General features: G+C 34.6%; 1 long non-coding RNA gene across 1 annotated transcript in view; it reads right to left on the reverse strand.

Moving 5' to 3' along the window:
• LOC149132507 (uncharacterized) overlaps positions 1 to 2,507 on the reverse strand; it is a 12,500-nt gene extending 9,993 nt beyond the window's left edge. The window contains exon 1 of the long non-coding RNA XR_016244517.1: positions 2,239 to 2,507. This is a non-coding gene — a long non-coding RNA (uncharacterized LOC149132507). The remainder of the gene's footprint in view (positions 1 to 2,238) is intronic.
• Positions 2,508 to 7,500: the final 4,993 nt, after the last annotated feature.

Consider the following 7,500-nt stretch of genomic DNA (forward strand, 5'->3'; position numbering starts at 1 on the left):
AAGGCACGATAAGAAAATGACTCTCCCTAGACGCAACAGTATATATATATATATATATATATATATATATATATATATATATATATATATATATATAAATCTATCTACACATCCATTACGTTGGACAGATGCAGTGTTGGTAGGGGAAAATGTTCTGTCTTAACAAGGAACACGTTTTTTTTTTATGTAAGTTTACTTATGTCTAATAAGTCTGCATTGCCCCACAAGAATTTAATTTTTACTCCCACTTGATGTAATTTACTCCGGTTCACCGACCCCTGCCTTTGTGATTAAAAAAATATGAATCGATGGCGTGAAAATTTAATATTATGTTTAAAACTCTTCACATAACTTACTGGGATAAGCATTTATGCTAGAATACAAAAGTACAGGGAAAGGGTCGGAGTTAGACACACGCGAGGTGAAAAAAATCGAATGAAATAAAGCATGTATATCATATTGCAGCCGTTACATAAATATATTCCGTACACAAATATACATTTAAATAAAAAGGAGATTCTGTATTTTATATACTGCATGTGTTTGGACTATACTGGAGTTGGGAGATCAAATACGCAACATGGCTCAAACCAATAAATATATATATATATATATATATATATATATATATATATATATATATATATATATATATATATATATATATATATATATACGCGTGCGCGGGAACACACACATTCATTCATACATAACAATTAAAGGCACTGCACATGCTGTTGTATAAACGAAATACACGGAAAAGCACTAAAGACCCCACAGGCGCTCCCTGACCCTATAAAGTCTGAGACAAGACTGACACGGATATAAACACGTTAACACACAAACTGTCACACGCTGTGCCATCAAAAAACAACTTTTATCGACTTCAGTAACGATTTCTTTTCACTATTTATGAACGACTTTTTTCCCGTTAAATCACAGAGAATAAAAAAAAAATTGACCTCAATAAATTTGGTGTATTCATGTGTTTCACTGGCGATTGTGACATCAACCACCGATATCTTCACAATTATACTTGCAGCAATGCACATACGCCGGATGGAAAGCCAGAATTATAAAAAAAGTGTTCGTTGTTTTGCTTTGATGCACATAGGTATACATACATGCATACATTCATGCATACATACATACATACATACATACATACATACATACATATATATATATGTATATATATATATATATATATATATATATATATATATATATATATACATGCACATACATATATATACATACACATATATGCATACGTACATATATATATATATATATATATATATATATATATATATATATATATATATATATATATATATGTGTGTGTGTGTGTGTGTGTGTGTGTATATCTATACACATACATAGAGCATTCACCAACTTAAACAAAGAGACCGTCTAGTAGTGTTGTAGGAGATTCCGAAATCTTCTGGCGACTGTGTTCAAGCCAATGGCGAATTTATTGCAAAAATTTAATCTTTAATATTTCAAGATATTTTTATGTAATTTAGGTAAATATATCTGTTAAAATGGGATGTCAGTATTATTTTGATTTTTTAGTAACTTAGACGACGTTTTATTCACCGCACCCTGTATATATACCTACATACATATATATGTATATATATATATATATATGTGTGTGTGTGTGTGTGCGTGTGTGTGCGTGCGTGTGTGTGTGTGTGTGCGTGTGTGTGTATACATATACATATACATATATACATGCATAATTATATATATATATATATATATATATATATATATATATATATATATATATATATATATATATATACATATATATATATATATATATCCATAGATATTTTCGGTTTGTAAAATATGATGTTTTATGCATAAATATTAAATAAGTTATCTTCGGGACCAGATGGAAGAGGGGTTATACATCTTCATGGGTGATATTTATTAAACTGAATGCTTCGAGCTCTATACGTATATGTATATATATATATATATATATATATATATATATATATATATATATACATGCACACACATACGTAATTATACATATATATATATATAAATAGATATGACATTTAAGCTCAATGGTTAATGCAATATTAACCGTACTCTAATCTGATGTCCAAAGTTGATGCCTTCGTCTATATACAAACAGAAAAATACATCCATTCAATCATACATACATACATACATACATACATACATGCATACATAAATACATAAATACCTACATACCTACATACATACGTACGTACACACATATCTGTATATCTAATGTTGTGTGTAAAATTAATTCTCGCCAATAACTACAGGCTTGTTTTTATTTGGTAGTCCAAAGTTATCTGTAATTCTGGAGACAAACCTGTATAGCAAAAGGCGTTCCAGATATGATCATCTCACCTATTATTCAGGCAGTATATCTAGGATTATACTATCCATTAAACTATCATAACAGTGTGGTGCGATATGCGGACGACTTGGCTGCTATTTCTAAATAAACTGAGCTGCTCACGATCGATGGCTTACGGTACAACATCACGAATATATTTTATGTGTAAACAAGATCTAATCATCTCCCTTCTTTTGTGTTCTTTTGTTTTTCTTCCTAAATCACGCCCCTATTGTTGTAGTAGTGCGTTTGATCATTAAGATAATCGGCTGAGATAATGTAATTACAATGTAATTATTTAAAGAAGATCTACAGTCCGGGAGTGATGATCTAAATGAGATTGGATGGGTTTGCATATGGCAGCTTGTTGTTCAGACATTAATTTGGTAAGTAATTTCTTAACGGTGGATTAACAACAAAGACAACGACAAAACTAGGAAGAACAACTGCATCATTAACAACAACAACTACATTAACGGCCATAGACATTATACCAAGTCGTATACAGAGCCCCAACTTTAGCCGCTCCAACTGCTAGAAATAATTGCTAGATTTCTTTCCAAGCCCACTTCACCGTCTGAAGTAAGGTAATCGTCTCTACTATAGGTACAAGGCCTGAAATTTGAAAGGAGGGCGTTAGTCGATTACATCGACCCAGTACGTAACTGGTACTTATTTCATCGACTCCGAAAGTAGGCAAAATCGACCTCGGCGGAATTTGAACTCAGAACGTAGCGGTAGCCGAAATATTGCTAAGTATTTCGCCCGGCGTGCTAACGATTCTGCCAGCCCGCCGCCTTGTCTGATACCTTAGAGAACGCAGTCTTAAATATCCCTTAAAATCGACAGGAGAAACATGACTTGAATGTCTTCGATCCCTAGTCTACCGAATCGAACCATGTCAGTGGGGTTAAACAAGAACAACATCTACTACTACTACTACTACTACTACTACTACTACTACTACTACTACTACTACTACTACTACGGTAGCAATTGCAGCAGCAATAACACGAATATGTAACCGTCTTACCGCATTTATTTGTAGTGATAGTTCATAGAAAGTTCTTAAGGGTTCGATTGTGCGTACATTCGAGTGTTTTACAAGTAAATCATCGTAATCTGGCAGTCATATTTGTCTTATTTTAGTGGTGGTGGTGATGATGGTGGCGATGGTGGTGGTTTAGTTCCATTTCAGCGTTGGTTCTGGGAAACTACGAACGAATCTTTCCTCGTCGAGACCAAGTTGTATTTTCCTATGGTATATCTCAGGCTTCATTGCTGAATGTGGCCATCCATCTAGAATACTTTAGGGTGTGACTATATAAAGATTTCAGTTATTTCTACATACAGAGTGACGGAACATAGTGTCTCCTCGTCTGCTTACTGGGTAGTAGCGTAGCTTTTGTCTAATGCAGTAGTCCTCAACTGTCTTTTACCTACGGGTCCCATTCGATTACTGTTTTCTTTTAGTGTACTCTGATCACCACTCAAAGTTTAAAAATTAGTTTGACTTATACTTCTTTCCAAATTCTAATTTAAATTTTCACACATAAAGTGATGTTGGTTAAACTGCGTAAAAAGTTACAGAAAGAAATGTACCTGTTTCTAGCAATAAACAGATTTAAACTAAACATTATTAATGGACCCAGTTTACTATTTTGCTTGCGTCGACACTCAAAAATATTATACGACCCCGGTTGGAAAACACTAGTCTAATACAATGTCTATTGTGTTTGCAATAGAGCAGCTGATATCGCAACAGGCCTCGCTTGACATGGAATTATTCATTACAAATTCTGTTTTAATGTTAGGATTTCTGAAGGTGTACACAAATCCATCTTGGTGCACAAAATCTCGATTTCCCAGGTCACTGACCCTAGAGAACGACTGCGAAAGAAAAGCATTTTTTTTTTTACGTCTGGCATACCTTGCATAATGCAATTCGATACAATCAACTGCCACAACAAAAGTTCATGTGATATACTAAAACTTTCTGACAGGTGTTCTCTCAGCTTGAGTCACAATCCCCTACAATTGTGCAGCGGTACAGATATCCTGCACTTTCAATACGCAGGAAAACAACTTGACTTCCTTTCACTGAAGCTCATAACTCTGTAGTGAAATGCAGGAAGTTGAGACCCTTGTTGTTTTACATCATCTCAGTTCTGGACGAACAAGCCTAAGACCTGATGCCTAACAACCGTGACCACATGTTTATGGGTTCTGACCCACTGAATGGAGCCTTAGGAAAGTGTCATCTACTATAACCTCAGGCCGACTAAAGCCTTGTGAGTAGATCTGGTGGACAGAAACTGAAAGAAGGCTGTCGTGTATACATATATGTGTGTGTGTATGTGAGGGGAGATGTCTGTGCGTCTCTGTGTATGTTTCTGTCCTCCACCACGGCAAGTTTTATGTCAGAGTACTTTTCCCTTAGAAGAACTGACACTCCCTCGGGCTTGTCAAAAATAATGGGAGTCTTGTCTACCCCTAGGAAATTTACTTAGCTTCTTGATGAGACCCTGAGAAGTACTCTCGTTCCGGGTCAGAACAGAACTGGAGGTAATGTTAATTAAGCAATGATTCCACCCTCCCGAACGCTGGAGCCTCACCGAAGGATGCAGTCTAGTGGCATACCCAGAACAAATACACACACACACACACACACACACACACACACACACACACACACACACACATATATATATATATATATATATATATATATATATATATATATATATACCCCAGGAGCGTTGAAAAGTTCCTCTCTTTAGGTAAAAGAAAATACAAGATTAGTTAATTATGATTTCATTCAACATATCCCCCTCTAAGATTCCCATACTTACTGTAAAATAATTCGGAATGTTGGGCCTACAACCAGACCTTTCGCAACAACATGAAGGTCAGGAAATTTTCAGCACCCCATCGTATACACACACACACAAACACACCATCACCACCCTTCGTGTTTTTTGTGGCTGTAATTCTTCCGAAAATTATACAAATTATACCAAATTTCGATCGAACTGAAGGAGCAACAAAATCTTCAATTCGCTGGATATCGTGTTTTATAAAGTAGAATATATCAGATAAAGAAGCTACAAGTATGCAAACTGTAAGGAAGGCCACGCTTGGAACAGGTCCGCTAGATGGGGATTATTTCGACCTCTAGAAACATAATCATTAACACTACCAAAAACAACAGAAAGGGGAAAACGGGAACTTAATAATCGGTCAGAATTGCAGGTAAAGCTCTGACGATATTTGCATTTTCTATATTGCGATCATAACTTTTCTAAACAAAGCAATCCAGTTACGTTAAAAGAAAAAAACGCAGTCAAACATCGAAATTGTTGAGGTTCTTCAGACGAATAAAGAGAAGAGCAGAGATGTTTGAGAGTATCGTATCTAGTAGAAGTGCAACATGCATATTGCCAAGAACAACAGGTCATATTTCTCTCCATAACTCAACCCATCTTTATGTTAGAGATGTGCTACAAAAAAAGAAGAGCTGAATATGTTTAGAACTATAGACGCCACTGAAATTTTCTATGCTAACTGAACTAGTCAATCGTTAACAAAAAGCTTTCTAGTAGATCAAAACCGTATTGAGGTTTTCTGGTACGACTTATCCGATCGCATGCAGGCAATTCTTTATACTCACAAACAAAATGCAGAAACAAACGAAGACGCACACATGTGCAATGTCAAATACAAGCACACACACACACACACACACACACACACACACACACACACACACACACACACACACACGCACACACACACGCACACACACACGCACACACACCGGTTCGTGTATGCGAGTGAGTATATGTTCAGTGCGCAAGATTTGAAAGTCTCCTTGCATTCTCTACTGCCAGCTGGTGATCCTCTGAGATGCTTGCTTGCGCATAGATGCGCACAAACACGTAGTTTATATGTGATATATATATATACATATGAATATATATATATATATACATGCATACATATATATATATATACATATATATATATATATATATGTATGAATGCATGCATATATTTATATATGTATATAAATGTGTGTGTATGTGTGTGTGTGTGTGTACGCATGTATATATATATATATATATATATATATATATATATATATACATATACATATATATATATACATATATATATATATATATATATATATATATACATGCATACATACATACATAAATACATAGATACACATGCATACATACATATATACATATGTACATACATGCATACATACATATATACATACATGCATACATACATACATACATATATACACATATATACACATACACACATACATACATACATACATACATACATACATATGAGTTACAAGTTTGAGCTCTAACAGTGATGGCTCCCCTCATTAAGCATTCAATGGACAATCCCAATATCTCTCCTGAGTTCTCTCACACATAGAAACACACACACACACTCGTACGCCTCTATGCATATATGTATATCGATGCTGATCGGCGTTTGGCATAGAAACATATACAACGTGACCAAATGTATAAACATATTCCAAATGAAGTATGTTAGATGATTGGATGCACAAATTTACATACAAACATATAGCTAAAACGCTATGTGTGCCTGCATGTTACGATGTGCATGTGCATATATATATATGCACAGAAATAACTGTGATCCATACAGCTTTATCTCTTATTGCAAGTGTGTTATGATCATATTAAAACATCAATTTATATGAGAAACATAAAGGATATGCGCCCGAGCTGCTATTTCGATCTATCGGTGGAATTTTCGGCTGTGTTTATCTGCCAGTAACTTTCTTAGAAGGAACCGAAAATCTTGTGTATAATGTAATATGTGTTTATTTTGCATACATTTACGTACACCCGTCCATACCAAAACAAGCACACTCAAGAAATAGTGTTTCATTCTATCGCTGCTTTCTTTTTTTTTTTTTTTTTGACAATTAACATCGTTCATTAAAGATTGTAATCAATTATATGAATCTCTTCATATTGTCTGGTAACTAATTTTATCGCTGCCAGAATGAAGATCGAAATAGTCAGGACTTAAAAAGAAACATATTTGAC

Source organism: Octopus bimaculoides, chromosome 15, assembly GCF_046866305.1.
Source record: "Octopus bimaculoides isolate indiv1 chromosome 15, ASM4686630v1, whole genome shotgun sequence".
NCBI classification, from domain to species: Eukaryota; Metazoa; Mollusca; class Cephalopoda; order Octopoda; family Octopodidae; genus Octopus; species Octopus bimaculoides.